Source organism: Hypanus sabinus, chromosome 2, assembly GCF_030144855.1.
Source record: "Hypanus sabinus isolate sHypSab1 chromosome 2, sHypSab1.hap1, whole genome shotgun sequence".
Lineage (NCBI taxonomy): Eukaryota > Metazoa > Chordata > Chondrichthyes > Myliobatiformes > Dasyatidae > Hypanus > Hypanus sabinus.
This window is the reverse complement of record NC_082707.1, coordinates 119,541,534-119,557,484: the sequence shown is the minus strand read 5'-3', so window position 1 is coordinate 119,557,484 and position 15,951 is coordinate 119,541,534. Positions and strand designations below refer to the sequence as shown.

The 15,951-nt window shown below is 45.5% G+C and overlaps 1 protein-coding gene across 3 annotated transcripts in view; it reads right to left on the bottom strand.

Annotated features, from left to right (window-relative positions):
• The window catches only part of plekhh1 (pleckstrin homology domain containing, family H (with MyTH4 domain) member 1), a 140,027-nt gene that overhangs the window by 102,879 nt on the left and 21,197 nt on the right, over positions 1–15,951 (bottom strand). The window contains exons 1-2 of one of the 3 annotated variants that reach the window (XM_059953344.1): positions 2,336–2,372; positions 2,187–2,246 (exon numbers count right to left, since the gene is read on the bottom strand). The exons of the other annotated variants lie outside the window; for them this stretch is intronic. The gene's annotated coding sequence lies outside the window, so the exon portion shown is untranslated. Of the gene's footprint in view, positions 1–2,186; positions 2,247–2,335; positions 2,373–15,951 lie in introns of those variants that run through there. 3 annotated transcript variants of the gene reach the window in all.

Here is a 15,951-nt window from a genome sequence, read left to right as displayed (position 1 = left end):
ACGCAAAATACTTATTCAATTAATCCACTATTTCGTTGACCCCATTACTACTTCTAGAAATGGCATGGTTTGGAGGCTTACATGCCTCAGTGACTGGAGAGCTAAGTTGGCTGGAGTTACGGCTTTGTGCTTTGGCTCTTTGTAGGGTCATTAATGCCAAACAAGTCAAAGGGTGGAGGCCAGACCGGTGGTCCACTGGTCCTCCACGTTTGGGGATTCAGCTCAGGGCTAACAGCCCTGACTGGTCAAACAAAACTGTTACAGAAACAGCAATGAAGAATCCTTCTACATCTGAGTGCGACGGTACTCCTGAGTCTCCACCCGGGATTCGCATGTCTGACAGTAGTGAAAAACTGAGGGGAAGCTACTGACATGATGAGGGAAGCCCTGAACACTGCCAGAGATGGAGGACAGTCATTGCTGCCCTAATGGACAGTGGTGTTACAAGCAGTTTAGTCTGTCTAAAGCAGAGATTTTAGCAGGGGTATGGCTGCTGGCTGTTATCAAAACTGCTGGCACGCAGCTGGTGTGTAATTGTAGACTGCAGTCCCAGCTTTCATCCTAAACATGTTCAGAGTGGAAGGGAAACAGTTGAAATCTTCTACGGTGATTCACTTAAAAAGAAGAAAAATCACACACATGCCAGACAATGGGGAAGCAGGAGAGTCTCGGGTTTCATCCATCACCTGTTAGATGTGTGTTAAGTGATTACACAGCTTGTTTGAACCAACCGGTGACTCTCTCACCCCTCCACCCCACCTCCTATTGAGGCCAGACAGCTTGGGGAGGTTGTTAAAGGCAGAGCAGGTTTCTGTTGTTGCTGGGCCTTTGAAGATGTGGGTGGCTGAAGCAGGAATTATATAGTAAACAGGGAGAAGACTTCGGAACATGAGCCCCTTCTCCAGGAAGCTCAATTACCTTCCCATCTGTTTTAAGAATAAGTTAAGCGTATCAATTAAAAACCCAGCTGTCAGTTCACAACCTCTGGAGCCAAAGCTGCATCAGCTGGAGAGTCGTTCCCCACATCCACACTCCAGCTGAGAGTGAGTTCTGTGCACCCCCATTCTGCCCCGTACAGCCTTCCCTTTTTGGGTCTTCCCATGCAACAGGATGGGCTGATTGTTACAATTGCACCCCTGACGCCATGACTGGAGTACTGGGCACATGTCTGGTCCCATCAACTAGTGCAGATGCAGTCTGGAATTCAACAGGCTATTTGCTGGATTGAGGGCTTCATAGTGGAAGGCTAAAAGAGTTGGATCTACAGTGGCCTTATTGAAACATTTGTCAATTAGTGTATTATTGTCACCTGTACTGGTATAGTGAAAAACAGTACTGCAGGCTATGTGTACAGATCATTACAACGCTTTAGTGCACTGAGGGAGTAGAAAGGATAAACAACAACAGAATGCAACAGTTACAGAGAAAGTGCCGTGCAAGCATCCATCTCATTGTACTAGGTATTGTTCTACAGTCTTGCAAGACATAGGATCATAACTAGACCATTCAGCCCATCGAATTTGTTCTGCCATTCAATTGTGGCTGATTATTTGTTCTCTCAACCCCATCTCCAGACAGCTCCCTGTAACCTTTGGCACTCTGACTAATCAAGAACCCATCAAACTCTGCTTTAAATATACTCAATAACTTGCCCTCCACCTATCCACAGATTCACCACTCTGAGTAAAGAAATTGCTCCTCACCTCCATTCTAAAAGGCCGTTCTACTGTTCTGAGACTGCACTCTCTGGTCTGAGACTCTCACACTTTTAAAAACATCCTCTCTGCATCTATGACCTAGGTAAAGTGGGAGCAGAGAGGATGTTTCCTACTTATAGCAGATAATGTCGATTTTCTTTAGTCAGAGAGTGGTGAACCTGTGGAATTCGTGCCACAGGTGGCTACCCAAGTCCCTTTCACCCCAGATATCTGAATTTTTTGGCCACTTAGAAAATAGTCTATGCTTTTGTTCCTTCTACCAATGTGCATGACACAATATTCCATCTGCCATTTCTTTGCCCATTCTCCTAATCTGTCTAAGTCCTTCTGCAGTCTCCCTGCTTTGTCAGCATTACTTGCCCCTCCATCTATCTTCGTACCATCTGCAAACTTGACCACAAACTCATAAATTCCATCATTCAAATCACTGACATCTAACATTAAAAAAAATGCAGTCCCAATACCAACCAGAGGAACAAAACTTGTCACCGGCAGCCAATCTGAAAAGGATCCCTTATTTGCCGTCTCCTGCAAATAAGCAAGTGGTTTATATAATCTAGTATCATTCCTGTAATGTCATAGATTCTCATCTTGTTAAGAAGCTTTATATACATCACCTTGCCAAAGGCCTTCTGAACCTGCTTGTTAGTTCTTCAAAGAATTCCAACAGATTTGTCTGGCAAGATTAAAGAAACCATGATCACTTTGGCCTATTTTAACATGTGCCTCTAACTACTCTGAGTCCTCCTCCTTGATAATCAACTCCAACATCTTCTGAACCACTGGGGTCAGGTTAACTGGCCTACAATCTCCCTCCTTCCATCTCTCACTTCTTGAAGCGTGGAGTGCCATTTCCAGTTTTCCAGCCCTCCAAAACAATGCCAGAATCTAGTGATTCTTGAAAGATTATTACTAACGAGTCCACGATCCCCTCAGCTACCTCCTTCAGAACATTAGGGTGTAGTCCGTCATGTCCAGGTGACCTATCTATCAGCTTCCCAAGCAATTTCTCCCCAGTAATAGCAACTGTCTCACTTCTGCCCACCAACAATCTCGAACTTCCAGGAGTTTCTTTCCGTACGCCATCAGTCTTATGAACACTTGAATTTCAGTCTATTATAAATCAAGTCCACCTGTACATTCAATGAGGTGGACCTCATTGTATATAGTTTATGATTATTTGCACTTTTGTTTGCTTTTAATTCTGTACAGAGAGAGCTCAGGGAAACTGGTATCAAATTCCCTGTATGTGTCCTCATACTTGGCGATAATAAAGGATTCTGATTCTGATACTGCTAGAGTCTTCCACAGTGAAGACTGATACAAAATACTTACTTAGTTCATCCGCCATTCCCATGTTCCCCATTAGTACCTCTCCAGCATTACTTTCCAGTAGTCCGATATCTACTCTCAACTCTTTTGCCCTCTATATATCTGAAAAACCCTTAGTGCCCTCTTTGATATTATTGGCTAGCTTACATTCATATTTCCCCCTTATGGCTTTTAGACATCTTCTGTTCATTTTTAAAATCTTCCTAATCCTCTAATTTCTCATTAAGTTTTGCTCTATTACATGCTCTCTCTTCAGCTTTTATGCTGCTTTTGACTTTTCTGGTCATCCTGCCTTTAGAATACTAGTTCTTTTGTGGGATGTATCTATCCCATGCTTTCCTCATTGGGAGTCCACAATCTGTGCGGATCAGAAATAACATTTTGTCCACATTGACAATCAACACTGGTGCACCTCAAGGATGTGTGCTTAGCCCACTGCTCTACTCTCTCTACACCCACACTGTGTGGCTAGGCAGAGCTCAGACACCAATCTATAAATTTGCCGATGACACAACTATTGTTGGCAAAATTTCAGAAGGTGATAAGAAGGCATACAAAAGCAAGATAGCTCAGCAGGTTGAGTGGCGTCGCAGTAACAATTGCACTCAATACCAGTAAGACCAAGGAATTCAAAAAGGGGAAGTCGAGGGAACACACACCAGTCCTCATCGAGGGATCAGCAGCGGGAAAAGTGAGCAGTTTAAAGCTCTTGTGTGTCAACATCTCTGAAGGTTGATCCTGGGCCCGACGTATTGATGCAGTTACAAAGAAGTCATGATAGCTGCAATATTTCAGTAGGAGTTTGAGGGTACTTGGTACGTCACCGAAGGTTTTTACAGAAGTACTGTGGAGAGAATTCTAACTGGCTGCGTCACCATCTGGCAATGGAGGGGCAATCTGCACAGGATTGGGGAAAAAAAACTGCATAAAGTTGTAAACTCAGCCAGCTCCACAATGGACATTAGTCTCCCTAGCATTGAGAACATCTTCAAAAGAAGACGCCTCAAACAGGCGGCATTGATCATTAAGGACTCCCATCACGCAGGACTTGCCCTCTTCTCACTGCTGCCATCGAGTTGCAGCTACAGGAGCCTGAGGACACACACTCATTGTTTCAGAACCAGCTTCTTCGCCTCCACCATCAGATTTCTGAATGGACAATAAACTCATACACACTACCTCAATATTCCCCCCCCCCTTTTTTTTGAAATACATATTAAAGTTAAATATATATTTCTTATTGTAATTTATAGTTTTTTTTATTATGCATTGCACTTTACTGCTACTGCAAAACAACAAACTTCACGACATATGCCAGTGACATTAAACACATTTCTGAACGTCAGCCAAGAGGGTACAAGGTAAAGAATTTCTAATGGGAGATGACCCAGAAAAAGCCGCTGCAGTGTCTCATTCTGGGGTAAATAAAACAAAGTGATTCACACGATATTGAAAAATGAAGAGTGTTAGACAATCAACAGTTGTTTCAAAATCTTTATTATTTTAATGCTAAAACCTTCACAACTTCAGTCCCTCCTCTCCAAATCCCCTATAGTCCAGCCAACTTTTGCATATCTAGTCTCCCTCCTACTCCTCCTCATCACTCAGCACTGGTGACTGTGCCTTTTGCTGCCAAGGCCCCATGCAGTAAGATTCCCTCCCTATACCCCTCTCAGTCTCTCTAACACACTTGGTCCTTTTAGAAACTCTTGCCACTTGTTGTAAAACTTTGACCTCAGCACCGTCTCTCACACTGTTTTCTTCCAAATTTCTCCCATTGCTGCCTCCTCATTTCTAAAAGTGGTCCTTCAAAAGGCCCTTTAGCGAGCAGCAACATCTTGCATTTATGTAACATCTTAGACAAAATCAAATACTCAAGATGCTTTAAGCAGATTTTAAACACACTAGTCTGACACCAGGACAATTAACCTGCAGGTTTCCTTCCACTGCCCAGAGACACAAGGATTGTTAGGTTAACTGACAGCTGTAATTATCCATAGTATGTAGGTGGGAGTTGCTGATGGGCTGTAGGGATAGTTAATGGGAATGGGATCATTCTGTGAGCTGGCATAAGGTTAACAGACCAAATGGCCTCATTCGATGTAACGGGGAAATCTGGGAAGTGGAACAAAAATCAAGGTTACAGTTTGTATTAGGTCGACAGTCACTAGAGATAAATGAGGCTCTCTACCTGGGACAGAGCTGAAACAAACCGGAGTTGTAAAACTCCCTGACTGGCCATCACTAAATCAAATTACTCCATAAAGCTGCCATAGAAATAAGACATTTCTTGTGATACTTCTGAGGAGATCAAACTCCTTTTTAAATCCACCCCCCTTTCCTCCCTGCAGTTTTGGAACTAGACCATAAGTTCCAGGAACAGAATTAGGCCCTTTGGCCTGTTAGGTCCGCCCTACCATTTTATCATGGCCGATCCAATTTTCCTCTCAGCCCCAATCTCCTGCCTTCTCCCTGCATCTCCTCAAGCCTCGGCCAATCAAGAATCTATCAACCTCTGCTTTAAATATCCAAAAAGACTTGTCCATCACAGCTATCTGTGGCAAGGAATTCTGCAGATTCACCACTCTCTAGCTAAAGAAATTCCTCCTCAACTCCATTCTAAAAGGATGCCCCTCTATTCAGAGTCTGTTTCCTCGGGTCTTGACTCTCTTACCATAGAAAACACCTTCTCCACAACTACTCTATCAAGGCCTTTCACCAATCAAAGGTTTTAATGAGGTCAACCCTCATTCTTCTGAATTCCAGTGAATACAGGCCCAGACTCTTCATATGACAAGCCATTCAATCCTAGAAACATTTTTGTGAATTTCTTTTGAACCCTCTCCAGTTTCAGCACATCCTTTCTAAGGGGCACAAAACTGTTCACAACACTACTCCAAGTGAGGCCTCACCAGTGCTTTATAAAGTCTCAACATTACATCCTTGCTTTTATATTCTAGTCCTCTTGAAATGAATGTTAACATTGCATTTGCCTTTCTCACCACAGATTTAACCTGCAAATGAACCTTTAGGAAATCATGCACAAGGACTCCTAAGTCCCTTTGCACTTCAGTTTATTTTGTATTTTCTCTCCAGTTAGAAAATAGTCTACCATTTAGTTTCTACAGCCAAAGTGTATGAACATACACTTCCTGGCTCTGTATTCCATCTGTCAATTGCTTGACCATTCTCCTAATCTGTCCAAATCCTTCTGTAGCCTCTCTCTACTTCCTCAAAACTACCTGCCCCTCCACCCATCTTCTTATCGTCTGCATACTTAGCAACAAAGCCATCCATTCCATCATCTAAGTCACTGACATATACAAAAAAAGGAATCTGTCCCAACACTGTCCTCTATGGAACACAACTAGTCACCGGCAGTCAACCAGAAAAGGTGTCCTTTATTCCCGCTTTTTGCTTCCTGCCAATCAGCCACTGCTTTATTCACGCTAGAATCTTTCCTGTAATACCATGGGTTCATAGCTTGTTAAGCAGCCTCATGTGTGCACCTTGTCAAGGGCCTTTTGAAAATCCAAGTACACAACATCAACCAATTTTCCTCTGTCTTTCCTGCTTGTCATTTCTTCAAAGAATTCCAACAGATTTGTCAGGCAAGATTTCCCTCAAGGAAACCATGCTGACTACAGCCTCCAAGCAATCTGAAACTCCATAATCAACTCCAACAGATTCCCAACCACTGAGCTCAGACTAATTGGCCTACAGTTTCATTTCATCTTCCTCTTTTCCTTCTTGAAGAGTGGAGTGACATTTCCAATTTCTTGACACTTCCAATTTCCAATGGTCTTCTGGAACCATTCCAGAACTTAGTAAATCTTGAAAGATCATTACCCCACAGTTTCTTCAGCCACCTCTTTCAGAACACTGGAGTGTACACCATCTCATCCAGGTGATACATCTACCTTCAGTTTCCTAAGAACCTTCACTCTAGAAATGGGAACTTCATACTCTTCATGACCCCTGACACCTGAAACTTCCACCATTCTGCTAGTGTCTTCCACAGTGAAAACTGATGCAAAATACTTTTTCATTTCATCTGCCATTTCCTTGTCCCTTATTGCTGCCTTTCCAGCATTGTTCTCCAGCGGTCCAATATCCTTTCTTGCCTCTCTTATACTTTATGTATCTGAAGAAACTTTTGGTAGCCTCTTTAATATTGCTGGTTAGCTAACTTTTGTATTCCAACTTTACTTTCTTGATGATTTTTTTTTGTAGTGTTCTGTTGGTTTTTAAAAAAGCTTCCCAATCTAACTTCCCACTAATTTTTGCTATTATACGCTCTCTCTTGGGCTTTTATGTTGGCTTTGACTTTTCTTGTTAGCCACAGTTGTGTCATTTTGCCTTTAGAATACTTCTTCCTCTTTGGGATGTATATACCCTGAGCCTTCTGAATTGCTTCCAGAAATCCCAGCCATTGCTGATCTGCCATCATCCCTGCCAATGTTCTTTTCCAATCAATTCTGGCCAACTCCTCCCTCATGTGCTTCTGTAATTTTGTATCTACTGTTGCAATTTGTAGGCCACATCCTTACTATTGTTTGGCTGTATGTATACAACTCCCATTAGGGTCTTTTTACCCTTGCATTTCCTTAGCTCTATCCACAATGATTCAACACTTTCTGACCCTATGTCACCTCTTTCTAAAGATTTTTTTTTAAACCAACAGAACAATGCTGCCACCTCTGCCTTCCTGCCTGCCCTTTTGATGTAATGTGTATTCCTGGGCATTAAGATCTTTCAGCCATCATTCAGTATGGCAACATCATACCTGCCAGTTTGCAACTGTGCTGCAGGTTCATCTATCTTACTCCCTGTGCTGCATGGTTTCAGATACAACACCTTCTGTCCTGTATTCACCCTTTTAGATTTTGTCTGCTTCTTACATGATGTCATCCTGTTGACTGTAATTTTGCCCTATCAACAGCCCCTCCTCACTACACATTGCCTCTGTTTGCAAAGCAGCCACCTCATCTTCAGCACTATTATCCACCTTTCCTACAATAATTGTTGCATTGAAATATACGCAGTTCAGGATACTAGTCGTACCACACTTTTGATCCCTAACTGTGTCTGAGGTCTTACCAACATCTGCCTCCACAAACTCTCCACTAACTGTTCTGGCACTCTGGTTCCCATCCCCTGCAACTCTAGGTTAAATCACACTGTGCAGCATTAACAAACCTTCCTGCTGGGGTGATAGTCTCCCTCCAATTCAGGTGCCAGCTCTACCTTCTGTACAGGCCTCACCTTCCCTGAGAGAGAGCCTGATGACCAAAAATCTTATGCCAGCCCTCCGCCCTACACTAATTCCTTAGCCACGTATTAAGCTGTATAGGTGCCCCCACCCCCTTTACAAAGGTAGAGCCTATGAAACCTTTCTGAAGCTGAAATGGCATAAAGTGAAGAACCATTAATTCATGAGAAAATTTTTCGTAAAAGCGAAAATCCTCTTTGTAATGCGAAAACAGGTTACTAATGTAGGTCTTTTGTAAAAGTGAAGTGATGTAAAGTGAACATTTGTAAAGTGGGAGACACCTGTATAATCTTCCTAGTTCTACCCTCACTAGCACATGGCACATGTAGCAATTCTGAGATCACAACCCTGGAGGTCCTGCCCTTTAACTTAGAACCTAATTCCCTGAACTCCCTATGCAGAAACTCGTCACTCGACCTACTCATGTCACTGGTACCTACATGGACCATGACTTCCTGGCTGTTCACCCCCCCCCCCCCCCCCCACTTAATGTTGAAAACTCAGTCTGAGATATTCCTTTCCCTGGCAGGGGAAGCAACATACCATCCAGTAATCTAGTTCTTGCCCAAAGAAACTCCTGTGTGTTCTACAAACTAATGAAATCCCTATCACCAGAGCACACCTCTTTCTTCCCCACCCCCTTTCCCTTCTGAGTCACAGAGACAGACATAGTGTCAGAGACCCAACCACTGATTGTCCACTGTGAGGTCAACACCCCCCCCCCCCCAACAGTATCCAAAGTGATAAACCTGTTGTTGAGGGGGATGGACACAGGGGTACTCTGTAATAGCCCCTTAACCCTTTTCCCCTTCCTGTCACCCAGTTTCCCATGTCCTACACCTCAGGTGTAATGACCTCTCTATTTGCCCTACCTATCACCCCCTCAGCCTCCCGAATGATCCAGAGTTCATCCAGTTCCAGCTCCTTAACACGGTTTGTTAGAAGCTGCAACTAGATGCCCTTCTCACAGTTGCAGTTTTCATGGCCACTGCAGGTCCCCCTGCCTTCCCACATCCTGCAAGAGGAGCATTCCACTATCCTGCCTGGCATCTCTAAGTCCTACATGAGCAGCTATAAAGAAGGGAAGGAGGAAAAAAAAAACTTAATGCAGATGCTGGGTTTGCGTCAGATGCTCTGGATAATGAATTCAGTTCTGTAATCACAGGGTTCCTGCGTCAGATGCTCTGGATAATGAATTCAGTGCTGTAATCACAGGGTTCCTGCGTCAGATGCTCTGGATAATGAATTCAGTTCTGTAATCACAGGGTTCCTGCGTCAGATGCTCTGGATAATGAATTCAGTTCTGTAATCACAGGGTTCCTGCGTCAGATGCTCTGGATAATGAATTCAGTTCTGTAATCAAAGGGTTCCTGCGTCAGATGCTCTGGATAATGAATTCAGTTCTGTAATCAAAGGGTTCCTGCGTCAGATGCTCTGGATAATGAATTCAGTTCTGTAATCAAAGGGTTCCTGCGTCAGATGCTCTGGATAATGAATTCAGTTCTGTAATCAAAGGGTTCCTGCGTCAGATGCTCTGGATAATGAATTCAGTTCTGTAATCAAAGGGTTCCTGCATCAGATGCTCTGGATAATGAATTCAGTTCTGTAATCACAGGGTTCCTGCGTCAGATTGACTGCGAGACTCTCTGCTGCTTAGCTGTCCATTCATAGCCTATGTGATGGCTGCTGCGGCGGGGCTTGAGAGCCAGGAACTGGCAGCACATGCTACACACACACACTTTACAGATTAGTGTGCCCATGCTTGTCCCTTTAACACTCAGGCTACTGCAGTTGACCCTCTTGTAACCAAGGCTACATGTGCCTTTGAAACTTATTTGCCATCACCAACTTTAATTCCAAAGGACTCCCTTTGTCAAAGTACAGTTGAGCTCTGGAAGTGGATACTTCTCCTCCTCCAATGCTAAAGGCCACTTCCATGGCACTCCAACCCACACAGGTTTAACCCCTGCTTTACCCAGTGCCTGCAAGCACAAAAGGGGTATTGTTCAGCCCACAATATGCTCTCCGAGATTATTCTCCTCTGCCACTTCCAAAGGCTTCCTGGGAATTGAAATGTGACCTTCTGTATGACACCAAAGGAGTTGGGGGGGGGGGGGGAGGGGAAGAATTGTGCACTGATGCGGCTGTAGTGATCCTGTATTATCTCTACTCTGGCAGACAGCTATATGTGTTACCAGAACATCCTGTGAAACCCTCAATCATGTACACTGATGATGTCTATTGGTCTCATGTAATGATCAGTATTCCAAAATAGCAACTTGACTTGGACAAATTATCATCTACCCCATTTGGTTCTGTGTAATTTCAGTTTCTACACTTCATCCAAGATTTTCAAACTTTTCAGACATTGCCATGCATGAAGGGTCTTGGAAAGACGAGGAAACTGGGATGTCTCGTTTCATTACAACGGTGGTTCAAGAGGAATTAAGTGCCTGGAAACGGGAAGGGAATGAAGGAGTTGATCGGGTGAGGTTGTATCCACTGGGGATTGGTAAACAGGGCAGAGACGAGGAGGTGACTGATATAGAAGGGGTGAGATGGAGGGTTCTGATGTCAGGATCAGAGAGAGGAGGACATATTCATCACACGACTGGCCTCCTACGCAAGCCACGTTTCCATTCATAGGGAGCACAAGGTACAAGGGTAGCACAACGCTTTTCAGTCCAGGTGAGTAGATCATGGAACGCAGGCATCTACAGCCCACAATGTTGTGCCAACCACTTAACCTACTCTAGAAACTGCCTGGAATTTCCCTACCGCATTGCCCTCCATGTACCCATCTCTTAAAAGACCCTATTGTATCCTCCTCGACCACCATCACCACCAGAGCATTCTACAGACCCACCACTGTGTGAAAAACTTACTACTTCCGAGCACCTTAACACTGTGCCCTCTCATACTAGCCATTCCAGCCCTGGGAAAAAGCCTCCGACTATCCACACGATCAATGCCTCCTCATCATCTTATACCCGGCTGGTGGCACAATGGCTTCAGCGCCAGACTCCGGAACGAAGGCTCCCAAGTTCGAATCCAAGTCGGGCCACTCCCAAGCCGCTTTCCATCCGTGCCGGGTTGAGTGTTGAGCTAGCCACTCAGCCTCGTGAAAAAAAAACAGGGTCGAGTCAGGAACTTTCATACTGGGACCCGGTTAATCTGAAAGGAGACCAATCCTGACACCACGCGCCAGATAAGAATGGCTGACTGTCTGGTGTGACATGCTAAACAGAAAATTATCTTGTACACCTCTATCAGGTCAGCTCACATCCTCCATCGCACTAAGGAGAAAAGGCCAAGTTCACTCAACCTATTCGCCTAAGGTACGCCCCTCCAATCCAGGCAATATCCTTGTAAATCTCCTCTGCACTCTTTCGATAGAATTCATATCTTTCCCAGGTTCAATTCCTTGCCACTGCCTGTAAGGGGTTTGTATGTTCTCCCCAGCACTGCATGGGTTTCCTCCAGGTGCTCTGGTTTCCTCCCACAGTCTGAAGCCACACCGGCTGGAAGATTCATTGGTCAGTGTAAACTGTGCTGTGGTTAGGCTAGCATTAAATCAGGGAATTGCTGGGCAGCATGGCTTGAAGAACTGAAAGGGCTGTATCTCAATAAAAAAAGTGATCGGGGGCATAATTCACAACCAAGGTTTGGATTGGAGCCCACGTCAGCCAGAGGTGGAGGCAGCTGGTGAGAGCTTTCAACAATAGAAATACAACCCTCAGATCTAAACCATGATATGAAGAATGTTTCAGTTTTGAGAACAGACTGGAGAGGCTGGGGTTTGTTTTACTGAGAAGCTGGAGGTATTTAGAATTGAAGTTCAGATATAGGGTAGGTAGGAAGAAACCTTCCACAGAAGAAGTACCTAAAATTAGAGAGTACGTTTAGGACAAGGGGTAAGAGGTCTGGAGGGGAATCTCAGGAAGATTTTATTTTCACCCAGATGGTGGTTTGGTTTGAATCTGTGACAATGAAACAATAGTGGAGGCAGAGACTCTGACAAGATTCAACTATCTCGACATGCATTCATACTGCCACAGCACAGAAGGCTATAGACCAAGTGTTGGCCGATTGGATTAGTATAGAGACATATGCCGCCATTCGATTACCTATCTACACTCATCTTGGTGTGGAAATAGGATTGGCCCTACAGCCTGCGCTATGACACAATAGGAAGCAGGTACAGCAGGAGTCTATCCATCTCTTGAGATTGGCCTGTCCATCATGCAGTAGAATCATCTCCGATTCATCTGTACATACAGTACTGTGCAGAGGTCTCAGGCTAGGGTGCTCAAGATCTTTGCACAGTACGGTAGGAATTTTATGCATTGCACTGTACTGCTGTCTCAAAAACATATTCATGACATATGTGAGTGATGATAAACCAGATTCTGATCTGGATCTCTATTGAATCATGGTTGGGAAAAGGGAAGGGAGAGGAGAGGGAGCAGGAAGCACCAGACAGACGGTCTATAATTATTAATAAACCAGTTGTCTGGAATCATCAACACACACAAAATGCTGGTGGAACACAGGAGGCCAGGCAGCGTCTATAGGAGAAGCACTGTCGATGTTTCGGGCCGAGACCCTTCATGAGTCCTGACGAAGCATCTGCAGATTTCTTAGTGTTTGCTGTTTGGAATCAAATGACCTTGTCTGGTGTCTCAAGGCCGGATGTGTCTGTACCCAGGCCATTCTCCCTGTCCCTATCCTCGGCACTCCTTCTCTGCCACCTGTCCCGCACCCCTCCCACAGCACTCCACCCTCACCATTCCCAACATCCTCTGCTCCCATCAGATTTACAAACTCTCACTTCACTCCACGTTGATAAGGACAGTACTGTGTAAAAAATACTTTTATAAGTATATAAGACTTCTACACAGTATTGTACCTCAGATCCCCTTTCGCTATAATCCAAGTGATTAGAGACCCATCTCAACCTTTAACAGACACAAGACTCTGGCCCCAGGACTCGGGCTCCAGGAGTTGAAACTACTCAGCTCTGAAAGCACACACAGGTGGTCACCAGTCCTTGAGGACTGCTCACAAGGTGGAAATGAACATTAGCACTGTGGGAAGGGATAATAGACAATAGGTGCAGAAGTAGACCATTCGGGCCCTTCGAGCCTGCACCGCCATTTTGAGATCATGGTTGATCGTCTACTATCAATACCCGGTTCTTGCCTTGTCCCCATATCCCTTAATTTCCCTATCCATAAGATACCTATCTAGCTCCTTCTTGAAAGCATCCAGAGAATTGGCCTCCACTGCCTTCCGAGGCAGTGCATTCCCAGACACCCACAACTCTCTGGGAGAAGATGTTTTTCCTTAACTCTGTCCTAAATGACCTACCCCTTATTCTCAAACCATGCCGTCTGGTACTGGACTCTCCCAGCATCTGGAACATATTTCCTGCCTCTATCTTGTCCAATCCCTTAATAATCTTATATGTTGCAATCAGATCCTCTCAATCTCCTTAATTCCAGCGTGTACAAGCCCAGTCTCTCTAACCTCTCTGCATAAGACAGTCCTGACATCCCAGGAATTAACCTTGTGAATCTACGCTGCACTTCCTCTCCAGCCAGGATGTCCTTCCTTAACCCTGGAGACCAAAACTGTACACAATACTCCAGGTCTGGTCTCACCAGGGCTCTGTACAAATGCAAGAGGATTTCCTTGCTCTTGTACTCAATTCCCTTTGTAATAAAGGCCAACATTCCATTAGCCTTCTTCACTGCCTGCTGCACTTGCTCATTCACCTTCAGTGACTGATGAACAAGGACTCCTAGATCTCTTTGTATTTCTCCCTTACCTAACTTTACACCGTTCAGATAATAATCTGCCTTCCTGTTCTTACTCCCAAAGTGGATAACCTCACACTTATTCACATTAAACGTCATCTGCCAAGTATCTGCCCACTCACCCAGCCTATCCAAGTCACCCTGAATTCTCCTAACATTCTCATCACATGTCACACTGCCCACCCAGCTTAGTATCATCAGCAAACTTGCTGATGTTATTCTCAATGCCTTCATCTAAATCGTGACGTAAATCGTAAACAGCTGTGGTTCCAATACCGAGCCCTGTGGCACCCCACTAGTCACCACCTGCCATTCCGAGAAACACCCATTCACCGCTACCCTTTGCTTTCTATCTGCAACCAGTTTTCTATCCATGTCAATGTCAGGATCACAGAAACAGCTGAGTGACAGGAGAGGGAGTGGGCACACGATGGTATCCAACCAGCTTCCACCTTCTCAGTTAAATGAGTATGCTTAGTTGGACCCAACCTGACTGTTGCAGCATGGGGGAGGGTGAGGGTGAGGGTGAGGGTGAGGGTGAGGGTGAGGGGGAGGGTGAGGGGAGGGGGAGGGGGAGAGGGGGAGGGGGAGGGGGGAGGGGGAGGGGGAGGGGGAGGGGGGGAGGGGGAGGGGGGGAGGGGGAGGGGGAGGGGGGAGGGAGGGAGGGGGAGGGGGAGGGGGGAGGGAGGGGGAGGGGTGAGGGGGAGGGTGGAGGGGGAGGGGGGGAGGGTGAGGGGGAGGGTGAGGGGGGGAGGGGGGAGGGGGGAGGGGGAGGGGGAGGGGGGAGGGGGAGGGTGAGGGTGAGGGGGAGGGGGAGGGGGACGGGGGAGGGTGAGGGGGAGGGGAGGGGGGAGGGAGGAGGAGGGGAGGAGGAGGGGGAGGAGGAGGGGGAGGAGGAGGGGGAGAAGGAGGGGGAGAAGGAGGGGGAGCAGAGGAGGGGGAGAAGGAGGGGGAGAAGGCACACTGAAATGCTCCTTTCCTACCCATCAGAAGAATTATGCAGCCCCTCAGTAGCTGCAAGCCTATCTCACCAGTTTCCCAAACGTTCGCCTGTACAATTCGGGATTTGTAACTTGGGAAGGACAGGAAAGGGGCAAGGGAGGAGGCCCCTTGCAACAGCTCGAATATGACAGTGCAGTCTATGTTCTAAAACAGAAATTCTCTGAACACAGCAAAGTCCTTCAAACACTCTATCTTTGAATCAGTTCTACTGTACACCTGATCTGACCTCAACAGTATGTAAAGGAGGGGAGATTAACCCCCCCACGCTCAATTGAATCGTACCTGACCCAGTGTCCAACTTCCTGCAGATACAAGAGACTGCACGTTCTGGAATACAGAGCAATGCTCAATGTTGATGAAACTTTGTGGGTCTGGCAGAATCTGTGGAGAGAAGTGGACAGTCGATATTTTGGGTCCAAATGAAGGGTCTCGACAAAACATCAACTGTCCATTTCCCTCTACAAATGCTGCCAGACTCACGAATCAGATATCATCACTGACCTAGGATGAGAAATTTGTGGTTTTGTGGCAGCTGTACCATGCAAAGACATAAAAATTACCAAAACATCACAAAATTATAATGCAAAGAAAAGCAGTAACATGGTCCACACAGTATTCAGAATCCTGATGGAGGGTAAGAAATCACTGAGGGAATCTTTAGGCTCCTGTAGAGATCCCGTTTCAGAGGATGAGGATTTTTAAATTGATGGATGCTGCCTTCTTGAGGTACTATCTCATGAAGATGTCCTTGAATCATCCAGAGACAGAGAAGCAGCTTCAGCGGCAGGTTGCTGTCAATGCAATGCTC